This window comes from Neophocaena asiaeorientalis, unplaced genomic scaffold (assembly GCF_003031525.2).
Source record: "Neophocaena asiaeorientalis asiaeorientalis breed wild unplaced genomic scaffold, Neophocaena_asiaeorientalis_V1.1 scaffold86, whole genome shotgun sequence".
Classification (NCBI taxonomy): Eukaryota; Metazoa; Chordata; class Mammalia; order Artiodactyla; family Phocoenidae; genus Neophocaena; species Neophocaena asiaeorientalis.
In genome coordinates, this window is record NW_020175039.1 from 3,069,073 (window position 1) to 3,083,327 (window position 14,255).

A 14,255-nucleotide genomic window follows, 5' to 3' on the forward strand; every position below is an offset into this window, starting at 1 on the left:
CTTTTTTTTTCTTTTTTTTTTTTTTTTTTTTTTTTTTTTTTTTTTTTTTGATGCAATAGTTTGCCTATTCATTTAGCTAGGCGATGGCCTGAAAGCTAGACTTTCCTCTGAATTCCTTATTGAATTTCAAATCTGGATCTTACATGCTTCTCTTTTTAAATGGATGTCTCCGGAGCATTGGTACAGCCCCAATTGAAGCTGTTGTCATCAGGGGATGACATGAGACTAGGGCTGTCTCCACAAACCGGGACAAACTGAAAATGCCTAAAAGTTGCTGGAAGTCCTATTTGGTGAGGCTTGATACAAGCATTCATTCTCTCTTCTGCCAAAAAGGAAAAATTTTAACACATTGTAATTTCCATTTCCGAAACACAGATCGTGCAAGGAGTAAAGACGTTTTTGCTGTTAACAAAAGGCGGGAGGGGGCAAAATGCAGCACCAGTTTCTAGAAACAAAAGCTTATGATCTCTGTCCTGGAAAACCGATGAATACCACGCTATTGGAGGAGAAAATGCATATGGTCTGGAGTCTTTGCCTTTGTCAAAGTTTGTGGAATAAAGCTTTAAAATACAGCAACAGATGCTAGTGTGACATGGAGGCAGGGCGTCTGTGGCCCAGCAGATCAGTTGACTAATAAACCCTGCCCTGGCTCTATGGCTGTGCTCAATAGCAATGGCAGCTGTCACGAAGCTCAGGGACGCCGGGCTGCTGTCAACATTTTAATCACTCCCGTGCAGGCAAAGAATAAATGTTGCTCTTTTTTAACACTGCTATTTTTTTTTCCCAACGTAAGGTTTAGAATCAAAGGCTTTTGTTTACCTAAGCATTAAAAATGAGGCAACCTTAGAGTATTTCGATAGGAATTTCTATTGTCTCGGTTAAAAACGATGGGACCGATCCATTTTAATCTGGTGTTTTTACTCTTAACTGCTGATTTAGTTGGTCCTGTTGCTATAAACCTTTCAAACCATGGAGGATGAGCCAATTTTCCTTCTTTAACAAAAGAGCATCTTGCAGATTATAATATTCCATTAGCTTTACAGTTTTACTTTAGCACCATATTGAGGCATTGAGACACTGATTCAAATGATAGAAAATTAATTTTCAGCTTTTTATTACATTTTCAGTGGAAAACTACTGATGATATAGCTGCTGTAGCATAAAAATGACACAAGAAATTATGAACTTTATTTCCTTCAGGGAAAAGAAAGTAGACAGTTAAAAGCTTTGCCACTGCTTGTATCCGTCCTAAAAGTTCACAGAAGACTAAAATTTGACCCCCCAAAACCATGAAAAACTTTAACCTTTTAAAACTTCTGCTGTTAAAATCATTACATTTGGATGTAAAACATGATACAGAACAGGAATAAAAATGAATCACATCAACTCAACAGCAAATAGTTGTAAGTAAAAGCATCTTCAACAGAGGCAGATTTTAAAGATGGGAATATAATTTGGGAACTCTGGCTCTAGCACCAAATCTGGCCCACAGACTATTTTTGTAAGTAAAGTTTTATTGGAACTCAGCCACACTCATTCACTTACACACCATCTATGGCTGCTTTTACACTACAACAGAGAATATGTGGCCTGCAAAGCTAAAATATTTACCTTGCTGTTTATGGAAAATATTTGCCAACCCTTGGAAGAATGCATAAATTTTCTCCCTTGAAAAGCAAAAACTAGAAATAAGATGCTCTCTCTCCCTCTTTGTTTTGTTTTGTTTTTTTCCACTAAAATATGCACAAGACAATAATACTGACTTAAGATATCAGGTCATTTCCAAAAGGGAATCCCAGTGGAAATCAAACCATAAGGGAAAATTGAAACTTTGGAGCATTCCTGAAGAAATGAATGAGCTGGTATAGTTCATTTACTCAGATATTCAGAAAGCAGTGTAACAAATAGGAGATCCTGTCTTCGCACATTTTATTCAGTTTATTAACAATTGGTAATGCTTTAGTTTCTGTACCATTGCCGAAGTTCACTCATCTCCCCTCCAACTCCTTCCATAGCTTTTGTCACAACCTGGGTTACCTCCTTTACACCCATTTAACTCTATTACGTGGTCACATAGTCCATGTCCCACTATTGTGTGCCTTGGGATAAGTCTACCGGTGTCATCGAACAGTATGATTGTAAGTCTCTGACTCCCCCTTTTTCCGCCCTCATTTCCACCTCAAGCATTTAGTCATTTCAGACTCTGCTCCTTTTTGCCCTTCAAAGCAAAAGGAGAAGGAGAGGACTCAAACTCCTTTCACTAAGGTATGGTACTGGACAGATGAAGACAACTCACCCTCCCTGCAAAAACATTTGATTATAGTATAGGAGATATAATAAATGCACCTATCAGCACTTCAGGCTTCTAAGAGTGGAAACCCCACCCCCTGGGGGATGCTGTTTTCCAGAGGGCATTTTCTAATGCTTCTCAAAGCATATGATCAAGCTACTGCCCACATCTAGGACTTTTTGCCAGCTATATACTTTCTCTGCTATGCCTGCTCCCAGCCTGCCATGTTCCTTCATTATGTGGCACCAGGGACCAAATTCTCCAATACACTGTGAACCACGTCTGAAACATAGGCTTATCGAATATTTAAATGCATGAGCATACGTTGCTTCTCAAAATGCCCCAAAGCCTGCCCTCTTGACTCAGAGTAAAAGCCAAAGTCCTCACTAGAGTCCAAAAGCCCCAACATGGTCTGGCTCTCCTCTGCTTTCTGAATGTCAATCCTCAGCTCTCCCTTCTGCTCATTCTACTCTGGGCACAATGGCTTTCTCACTATTATCCTTGTTGCCACCTCAGGGCCTTTGCACTTCTTGTTTCTTCTGTCCCGTTATATCCATGGCTTATCACCCTCACTTCTTTCAAGTCTCTGCTCAAATGTTATTCTTTCCCATAACCCTCCATCCTCTTAAGCCAACTTCATTTTTCCCATAGCACTTGTTACCTTCTAAGATAATATATAACACATCTATTTATTTCTCTCGCCATTAAAACATAAATGCCACAAAAGCAGCAGATTTGCTTTTCTTCATTGATGTTTCCCCAGGATGTAGGACAGTACCTGGTACACATCAGGCACTCCATAAGTCATAAGTCTTTCCTGAATGAATTACTTCCAAAGCTTGTGAACAAGAAACAGATTTACCACCGCTCCCTCTTTCTTACCACTTTGACTGCGTTGTAAATATGTACAAATGATGGCTAATTTATAAAAATGTGCTTCTTTCTGTTCCCTCACTTTGAGTCTTCTGTTCCATGGACTTCACCTCACCTTCCCTCTGAAGTCTCCTCAGAGTAAAAAGAAACCTTTCTCCCATCTCCAACTCCATGTGTATTAAGACCCTTGTTACAATGGACTCCTTCAAGTCCATGCAGCATTGCTGCCCAGCTTCCTGAAAAAAACCACAGGAACTATACACCACGTGTACTCTTGGCCCATCCTACTAGGTCCCAGATGGCACAGATCTTCCAGACAGCAAATCTAATATATGTCGAGTCTGAGCAGGCCACAGAGTTCTGTGCCTACAGAGGAAAGAACCTCTACAGAGTGATCATCATTATGTAGCCATATGACAGTCCTTTCCCCTGACATATGGGCTGGGAATTGGGATGGCTGTCACCTCACTTAGTTCCTAAATTGCTGAAGGGCAAAGAGCATTTCTCCAGACCAGGTTAAACCTCATCACAGCTAGCTAGCATGGTGCTTTTCTTCCAGTAAGCATTCAGTACAGAGATACTAATAGGCAATAGGAGTGAGGAAACAAAAGAAAAATTAGGCGACGGCTTAATTATTTGTTTAGAATTATATCTTCACCATATGTAGGTAATGGTTCCAGTGGAAATGTGGCTCTGTGTATAGAGCTGCTTTGACACAGATGCACTAAGTATACAGAGAGATGCAAATGCAAAGAATATGCATGCACGGAGAGAACTCAAATACTTTTATATCTGAATGACTTCATGCTCTTTTCTTATAACATCTAGTATGCAAAAAATAGTCACAGAAAAACATATTCATCCATTTCTATAATTTTTATTGTTATATCAAATTAAAGTATGTGTTTTTCCGGAATTAAATGTAAGATGTAGAATTTCTAAAAGAGGCTTTGAGTCTCACAACTACTAAATAAATTTAAATTTAATTAAACTAATTCAACCCTTATTGTGATGTGGTTTATTTTTTTACAGTTGGAAAAAATGACCACATTACCATTGTTACTGGTAAAAGAACAAAACACAAAAGTATAAATGATTAAAAAATTATGTAGGGGGCTTCCCTGATGGTGCAGTGGTTAAGAATCCACCTGCCAATGCAGGGGACACTGGTTTGATCCCTGGACTGGAAAGATCCCACATGCCGCGGAGCAACGAAGCCTGTGCGCCACAACTACTGAGCCTGTGCTCTAGAGCCTGAGAACCACAACTACTGAGTCTGCATGCCGCAACTACCGAAGCACGCCTAGAGCCCGTGCTCCACAACAAGAGAAGCCACCGTGATGAGAAACCCGTGCACCGCAACGAAGAGTAGCCCCCGCTTGCTGCAACTAGAGAAAGCCCGCAAGCAGCAACGAAGATCCAACACAGCCAAAAAATAAAAATAAATAAAATAAAATATAATGTTAAAAAAAGAAAAGATTATGTAGGTTTACTATGGTGAGCATGGGAAATGAAACTTACATTTAGCTTTGCCTGGGGTAACAACTCCAGCTGCATTGCTACAGAAACTCCCGTTCTTTCCACTTCTATATCAGCCCCTCTTTCCTCCAGCTACTGTATATCTTACAATTCTCTTTCCTTCCAAGCCCTTATATCCCTTCCACTGTTCCAAACACCCTTCTTATCTACTTGTCAGTGATGGCAAGAGAGGTGAGGCAGAATGACGAAGGTAAAAGAGGGGAAGCGTCTGCCCTGTTTCCACATCATGGCTAAGAGCCACTCCCTCCACCGCAGCTCTCCCTGTCCACCATTGCCTGCTATTTCCCCTGCACCTGCCTCAGGGTCTCAGTGTGCCCCTCATATTACTTGTCTCATTTCAGAGTTCCTGCTCTGGTTTCTATACTCACAGCATGAGGAACTCTTATCCCAAGCCCTGGATCTTCTTTGTCTGGCCATAGGAAACCCCATCAGTACCTTCAAGCCTACAACCAACAGGCAGCTTGAGTGGTTTGAGAAGAAACCTCTGTTCTCACTTCTAGGCCTGCAGTTAAGGGCAGGTGTGCTCCTGATACTCACATCAGCTGTAGCAATGCACTTTTGCATAGGAACATGGCAATGTTTGGTGATTGGAATCTTCAGTAGCACACAAACAAAGAGCCTCAGTAATTAAGAATGGGGGAAGAGGGGATAACCCTCACAAACATTCACACCCAAGTTCACAAGGGAAGAGAGAAACCTTGCAACTGTTGGACAAAAATTTCCCCCAGCTTTATTGAGATATAATTATGTGAAACATTGTGTAACTTTAAGGTGTACAGGTGATGATTTGATATGTGTATCAATATCTGTTGCAAAATTATTACCATGATAGGGTTAGTTAACACCTCCATCACCTCATGTAATTATTTTGTGTGTGTGTAGTAAGAATATTTACAGTTTACTCTCTTAGCAATTTTCAAGCATGTAATACAGTGTTGTTAACTATTATCACTATGCTATACCTTAGATTCCCAGAACTTACTCATCTTATAACTAGAAGTTTTAACACTTTGACCAACATCTTTCCTTTCTCCCCCACCCCCCAGGCCTGACAACCACCATTCTAGTCTCTGTTCTGAGTTTAACTTTTTTAGATCCCACACGTAAATGAAATCATATAGTGTTTGTCTTTCTCTGTTGTCACATATGGCAGAATTTCCTTCCTTTTTATAGCTGAATAAGATTCTTAATGTAAGTGTTTATCACTCTAAACTTTCCTCTTAGAACTGTTTTTGCTGCAACACATAAGTTTTGGTATATTGTGTTTTCATTTTTGTATGTTTTAAGATTTTTTTAATTTCCCTTTTTATTTCTTCTTTTAACCCATTTGTTGTTCAGAAGTGTATTATTTAATTCTCAGATACTGTGAAATTTTCAGTTTTCTTCCTGCTATTGATTTCTAATTCCATACCTCTGTGGTCATAAAAGATACTTGGTATGTTTTAAATCTTCTTAAATTTGCTAACACTTGTTTTGTGACCTAATATGTGATCTATCCTGGAGAATGTTCCATTTGCACTTGAGAAGAATATGTGTTCTGCTGCTCTTGGATGGAATGTTCTCCACATATCTGTTAGGTTCACTTGGTCTAAAGTACAGTTCAGATCTGCCTTTTCCTTATTGATTTTTCTGCCTGGATGATTTACCTATTGGGGAAGTGAGGTGTTAAACTACCCTAATATTATTGTGTTTTTATCTATTTTTCACTTCAGATCTGTTAGTATTTGCTTAATATATTTGGAGTGCTCCCATGTTCAGTGCATATCTACTTATGATCGTTATGTTCTCTTGATGAATGTACACCTTTATCATTATATAATGGTCCTCTTTATCTCTTGTTACAGCTTTGGAGTCAAATTCTATTTTATTTGCTATAAGCATAATTACCTTTGTTGCCTTTTGGTTTCCACTTGCATGTAATATCTTCTTCCAGCTCTTCATTTTGAGCCAGTATGTATCCTTGAAGCTAACGTGAGTCTCTTGTAGGCAGTGTATAGTCAGGTCTCTCATCTTTTTTCTTTTTTCCATTCAGCTATTCTGTGCCTTTTTACTGGAGAATTTAATCCATTTACATTTAGAGTACTTATTGATAGGTGAGGGCTTACTAATGTCATCTTATTGTTTTCTGGCCCATGTTCTTTTCTTCCTGTATTTCTGTCTTTCTTTGTGACTTGATAATTTTCAATAGGAGTATGCTTTGATTTCCTTCTTTTTATCTTTTGTGTATCTACTGTAGGTTTTTCCTTTGTGGTTACCATGGGGCTTAAAACATCTTATAGATATAGCTATCTATTTTATGCTGATAACAACTTTGATCATATAAAAAAAGAAAAAAAAAGAAAAACCTCTACCCTTTTAATCTCCTCTTTTATATATTTAATGAAATAGTTTACTTCTTCTTATACTATTATTTATTTAAAAAATTATTGTAGCTACAATTATTTTTAATACTTTTGTCCTTTAACCTTTATACTAGAGTTAAGTGGTTAATACATCATCATATTACAGTTTTAAAGTATTCTGAATTTGACTATATACTCACTTTTATCACTGTGTTTTATGTTTTCATGTTACTAATTAGTATCCTTTTATTTTAGCTTGAAAATTCTTTTCAGCATTTCTTATAAGTCAGGTCTAGTGGTGATGAATTCCCTCAGCTTTTGTTTGTCTGGGGAAGTCTCTATCTCTCCCTCATTTCAGAAGGACAACTTTGTTGCATAGAGTAGTTTTGGTTGCAATTTTTTTTCTTTCAGCACTTGGAATATATTATTCTTACCTCTTGGCCGTAAGGTTTCTACTAAAAAGTTCACTTATAGTGTTATGGGGGATAGTTTTATGGGGGTTCCCTTGTAAATTGCAAACTTCTTTTCTCTTGCTGCTTTTAAGATTCCCTCTTTATTTTTGGGGTTTTTTTATTATAATGTTTCTTGGATTTTTACTTATTGTATTTTATTATATTTTTTATTTATTATAACATGTCTTGGAGAAGACATTTTTAAGTTGAGTTTGTTTGGGGACCTATGAGCTACATGAACTTGAATGTTCAAATCTCTTCCCAGATTTGGGAATTTCCAGCCATTATTTCTTTAAATAAGCTTTCTGCACCCTTCTCCTTCTCTTCTCCTTCTGGGACTCCATCAACCACAGATTGTCTTTTTTAGTGGTACCCCACAGATCAAGTAGGCTTTATCCATTCCTTTTCAATCTTTTTTCTTTGTTCTTCTCTGACTGGATAATTTTAAATGTACTGCCTTTCAATTCACATATTCTTTCTTCTGCTTGATCCATTCTGATATTGATTTTCTCTGTTTTTCTTTTTCTTTTTTTTTCATTCATTGTATTCATCAGCTCCAGAATTTCAGTTTGGATCTTTTTTACAATTTCTATCTCTTTGTTAAACTTTTTATTTTGTTTGTGTATTGTTTTCCCTATTTCATTGAATTGTCTTTCTGCGTTTTCTAGTAACTCATTGAGCTTCCTTAAAACAACTATTTTGAATTCCTTGTGACGTAAAACACAGACCTCCATGCCTTTAGGGTAGGTTACTAGAAATTACTGTGCTCCCTTCATAGTATTGCCTTGATTTTTCATGTTTATTAAAGTCTTGCATTGCTGTCTTCACATTGAAAGTAGCGGTCACATCCTGCAGTCTTTACTGACTGACTTCAGGAGAGAGATACCTTCCATCAGCTCTGCTGGGTATTCTGAGGCTTTCTCAGACTTTCTATGGATACACCTGCTCCTCACTTCTTGCTCCCTCTTGTAGCAGAAATCTTGAGCTTGTTTGTATTCTCTAGAACCTGCAGAGCCAGGCCATGTGCTGAAACCTCTCTTTTGCTTTCCCAAGAGTGGTCTCTTCCAGGCCTGCATACTTGGGTCAGCTTTCTGTACATGCTTACCAGCTATCTGCAACAGCTTGCTCTTGCCACCATCTGGAACGTGTGCAAGAGGTCAACCATGGTGCAGAGGTATATGGGTAAAGTGTGATGAGCGCTGGAGACGCCCGTGGATCAGCTGGGGAGATCTGTAAGCAAAGTATCCCCAGTGGCTCGTGGGCAGGCCTCCCCATTGAGTCTCTGATGTGGTTAGTGGGATCTACGTCCACTTGATATGTTCTGTTCTGAGCCATGGCTGTTGTTCTCCTACCACTCATGCCCCCAGGCATGCAACACAGTACTCTGGATGTGGCAAGAGGGAAATGGGCCTTTTTGGCAGTGTCTGACAAAGATGGGGAAGCCAGGCGCTTACTCACACAGTATCACTTCCCTGCCCTCAGGAGAAATCACGGGCCAAGAAAAGCTCTCTTGGCACTGAGCTGTGCCACCTTGCAGAAGGGGTGATGCAGGTGAAGTCAAACTGTTCCTCTCACCTGCCTGATGCATCCCATCTTGATTTTTTCCACAACAGGGTGCTAGGACTTCTCTGCTGGAAGAGACTTCCACAAAGGCTCTCTCATTTGTGGATGATTGTCTGAGATGGTGTTCTCCAGGGCGTCCCAGAGGGGAGAGGGGCTGGAGCAAGTTCATGAGGCACTTCTGTGTCCACAGCCAGTACCGAGGTCTGCGTGCCTGTTACCTGACACATGGGTGGGTGGAGGCTCCTCCTGGGTCCCAGGCATATGGTGCTGGTGACAGACCAAAGCCAAAAGGGCCTGTAACTGAGCCCTCAGAGGCAGAGAGCTGTTTTCAGGTCTATAGCTGGGACCACAGTTGGCAGGTCAGCTGCCTGGTGTGGGCCTGTCTTCTCAAAACTGCTCTCCTCATTCATGGACTACACCAGGCCTCACCCTTACCTGGAGCTCTGAGCTCCCACAAAGGCACGTTTGTCTATGGACAGATGCCAAATTGTTTGGGTGGGGTGATACAAGCGAGGGATGTCTTATTTGGTCATCTTGCTGATGTCTCTCTCTGGAAACTTTAGAAATTGTTAAAATAACACAGTTGAAACTTGCTAGCCTGAAAAGTCTCACAAAACTTTTTTTTTCTTTGGTTAAGATTTATTTGTGTAGATAGCTACATCACCACAATCAACTAAAATCCTTTCCACACCTGTTTTGGGCTGAATTATGTCACTCTCCAAATTCATATGTTAAAACCCTAACCTCTTATACCTCAAAATGTGACTGCATCTAGAGACAGAGTTTTAAAGAGGTAATTCAGTTAAATTAGGTCACCAAGGTGGGTCCTCATTTTGTATGACTGGTGTCCTTATAAGAAGAAATGATTAGGGCACAGATACATATAGAGAAAAGACCATGTGAAGACACAGGGAGAAGTCCATCTACAAGCCAAGAAGAGAGGTCTCAGAAGAAAACAATTTGGCTGACACCTTAATCTTGGAATTCTAGCCTCCAGAATTGTGAGAAAATAAATTTCTGAGGTTTAAGCCACCTAGTCTGTGGTATTTGTTACAGCAGCCCTAAAAAACTAGTACAGGGACTTCCCTGGTGGCACAGCAGTTAAGAGTCCACCTGCCAATGCAGGGGACATGGTTTGATCCCTGGTCCAGGAAGATCCCACATGCCGCGGAGCAACTAAGCCTGTGTGCCACAACTACTGAGCCCATGCTCTACAACAAGAGAAGCCACCACAATGAGAAGCCCGTGCACTGCAACGAAGAGTAGCCTCCACTCGCTGCAACTAGAGAAAGCTTGCGTGAAGCAACGAAGACCTAACGCAGCCAAAAAAAAAAAAAAAAACTAGTACAAACCACCAAACACTGTCACTCACTGGTTTATAAATGATGTGACCTTAATTGGCAATCTGAATATATCTAAATTTGTTTCCATGTGAAATTTTTATGCAAACTCTTAATCTACTAGGGCAAAACTTTTGAAATGTTATCTCTGTTGGGGACTACTACCTGGGGGGAGGGGGCTGGTATCAAGTACTTTTCAGATCTCAGTCTTGTAATCTGAAAGAAACACACTGGAGGTGCGTACTTGGGAAATCTTTCTATCTCTAAATTCAGGGATTAGAGACCTGGCAATTGAGTGATGGCAAATACTGCAGTCAATCAACAATATTCTTTCTCCCCTTATTCCACAGAATAGAGGCTTTAGAGAGGTAAAACCAGCATCAGATTAAGAGTATATTTTCCAGCCTTTATGCTAGTGGGGAGGTTTGGCCGTAAAGCTAGAATCTGGATAATGAGATGTGAGTTGAGGTGTGTAATCTTTGAGCCCTATCCATAAAGGAGAAGAAGCATACCCCTCTTCCTTTTACCCCTGAGTCTAAGCGTGAAAATGGTGATGAATCTACCTTCAGGACAAAAGCAATACCTTCAAGATTTCAGATATTTCAATGGAGACTTGGTTCCCAACACAACTGAACTTCTCAACATCCTGGGCTATTTAGACTGTTACATGAGAAAGGTATAATTTCTACCTTACTTAAGCCACTGCATTTTGAGATTTTTATAATGGTAGACTAGACTGTATTTTAACTGATACTCAAATGCCATAAAAGAAGAAAATAGATAAAGATCTGGAAAGAAGGGAAAAAAAGAAAAAGAGTGAACAGTTTCCCATGTATATAATTTATCAGTGCATTGATTTATGACTTAAAATGAACACTTCTAAAAAAAAATAAGGGAAAGACAGATGGCCAAATAAAAAAATGGTCAAGATACTTGAAAAGGTGCCTTATAAAAGAAGATATCCATACAGACCACATACATGTGAAAGGTTGCTTAGTCTCAGTGATCAAAAACAATACGACCTCACAACTTCTGAATGGCTAAAATTAAAACCTTTGACAACACCAAGTGCTGGTGAAGATGTAAAACAAGTGGAATTTTCCTATGTTGCTTGCTGGTGGTAAGGTAAATGGTACAATCATGTTTGAAAACACTAAGGTAGTATTTACTGCCAAGAGTTGATCAGATGCCTCTCCCATGTCCCACCAACTGTAGCACCTAAAGAAATGTGTGCATATATTTCTTAAAAGATACATACTAGAATATTCATACTAGCCCCAAACTGGAAACAACCAAGATACATAAATTGTAGAATGATCATACAGTGGAATACCGTACAGAAATGGCACGTAACAAACTACTGCTACACAACGCAACATGGAAGAATAGTCACAAATATAATGTTGAGTGACAGGAGCCAGAACCAAGAATAGAGAAACCCCCTGACTCATTGCTTCCAGCCTAAGTCAGTTTTGAGTTCTAGTAAATCCTAGCCAGTTCTTCTTTTTTACTTCCTGATCCCTTCACGATATCTATACACAAACATTACTTGAATGAGGACATTCAAGACTTAAACAAAGACAAATTCTTCTTCCTAATCTAGTTTGGCCAAATAAAATAGAAGGAAAGGTTAAGTGATACATTATCATAAGGGAAGAAAACTTTACAATTAGAAAATTTATAAGAGGCAAGTTTGTGAGTGTTAGATTACAAAGCAAAGAAGTTAAGTTTCCAGTGTCTGGGTGTAGGACTGGAAGCCGGGACTCATCAAGGAAGGGCTGAAATTAATTGATAAGAGATGATCTGAGCAGAGAAAAGTGTTAGTAATAAGAATAGAGAAGAAAGGCCTTATTAAGAAGTAATCTGAATACGTGGCAAAAAGGAACCATGCTTAGAAAATAAGGTTTGGGAACCAGATGGCCCTAGGTTCTAATCAGGGAAATTTACTATCTGTGTAACTTTGGGCAAATTACTTTAGCTCTCTAAGCCTCAATCGCAAAACTGGGGAATGTTTGTTTCTAACTTGCAGCAATTTTAGGGGAATTAAATGAAGCAACAGAGCACCTGGCATATACATAATACTCAGTAAATTTGAGGTCTATTTCTATAGCTACTAATAAGTTTATTATTATTACCACATGTACAGCTTAGCAGAGATATTGCCATTAAACTATATGACTCTTCATCATCCTGCTTAAATGATATATAAAGTGCTTGTGTGCTCAGCACTGCTGAATCTCAGGAATAGACTTCATGTTTAGAAGAGGTATAGACTGAGGTATCGTTGCTCCTAAAACATTTTGAACAGGTTATATTCGACTCGTCCTTATCCACACACGTTAGAGGTCCCTTAGCTTATATAAATATAAAACTGTAAAACACCAGTCAGCTTCTGTTTACCAGGTCACAAAGATATTTGAGGTCCCTTATATCTCTGTAACTAATTCTGTGCCACACAAATGAATTGAAAAGGAAAATAAAGACAAGTATCCACATAATTCAAGGAGCAAACACTTGCTAGAAGGAAATTAAAAGGAAAATTCTATTGAACTATATTTTCTATGAGGAAGCTCACCATGGAGCTATTCAGCTTAGCAATTTCTTGTATTTGTGCCACTTTTCTATGCCTTCTAATTCTGGTTTTACTTGCTTTTATAAAATGATATTTAGCGTTTGTGTAAATAAGCCTCTAAAATATGGAAATCCTATTTATAGATGTGGCTTTATAGAGAAATACCTGTGATAATGCTTACAGTCTAAGATCATTACGAACAAAAAACCCTCTGGCTTGCTTGCTACAAATTGGAATTTCTAATCTTGCTTCCAAAGAAAGGTTTATGTTTTTTATTGCAGTCTAAATTTATAGACTTTTTTGGATTCTCACATTTCTATAGTCATTTGCATAGTACAAAAAACATATTACATAATGAGTCAGTCAAGCTAAATTATAGGCAGTTCTTTTCAATCAGGCCACTGCAGTTCTGTGTTGCTCAGTTCAGCTCCTGTCTCCCACTGCTCAGATGTTGCCATGGTGACCAATTTTTGTCATGTACATTCCTAGGTCCCGTGCGGCTCCCTTATTCATAACACCTCGCCATCACTACAGTGACCGCTGGCTGTTATCTGATTACCTAATCTCCCCTTACATATCACCTTGAAGCTACCTGGGTGAATTCTTGAAACCTGAGTGTAAATGATATGTTACATAAACAAGAAAATAAATTCATATGAAATAAGAAGATCATGGTAATAACAAATAAATAAGACTCTTTAAGCCATCCATAGGCAGGAATTCTATGAATTTATACTCTCACTATTCTCCAGCTATATCACCGTCCATATCATTGGAAGATCGATTTGATTCTTTTATGACAAGTGGAATAACAAGATTGCAAAACTGTAGAGCTGAATTTGATCAACCACGTTGCAATCCATCTGATCGTTGAGATTTCCACTGTTATGACAGCTGAAAAACACAAATCATCAGTATACTGGAAGAAGGCACTGAGGAGGTGCAGAGACAGTCTAATTTATCCATAGGCCTAAAAAGACAATGTCATATGGATAAAATAAATTCCACCTCTTTTTACTTTTTAGATATTGTAGGCTGAATCTCTTTCGAGTAAAAGCACAACCTTAAAAAAATCACAAGAAACCAGATCAAAGACATAAATAGAACAAAATATGCACAAGCGATCTCATCCAAGATCAAAGATGTGAACGTAATTGCCATGAATAAGAAGTGCAGAGCTCACCAGAACAGAATGTCTTCAGCACACAGAGAATTCTCCCAAAAGAAAAAGAAAAAGAAAAAAAAAAAAAAAAAAAAAAAAAAAAAAAAAGAAAAAAAAAATGT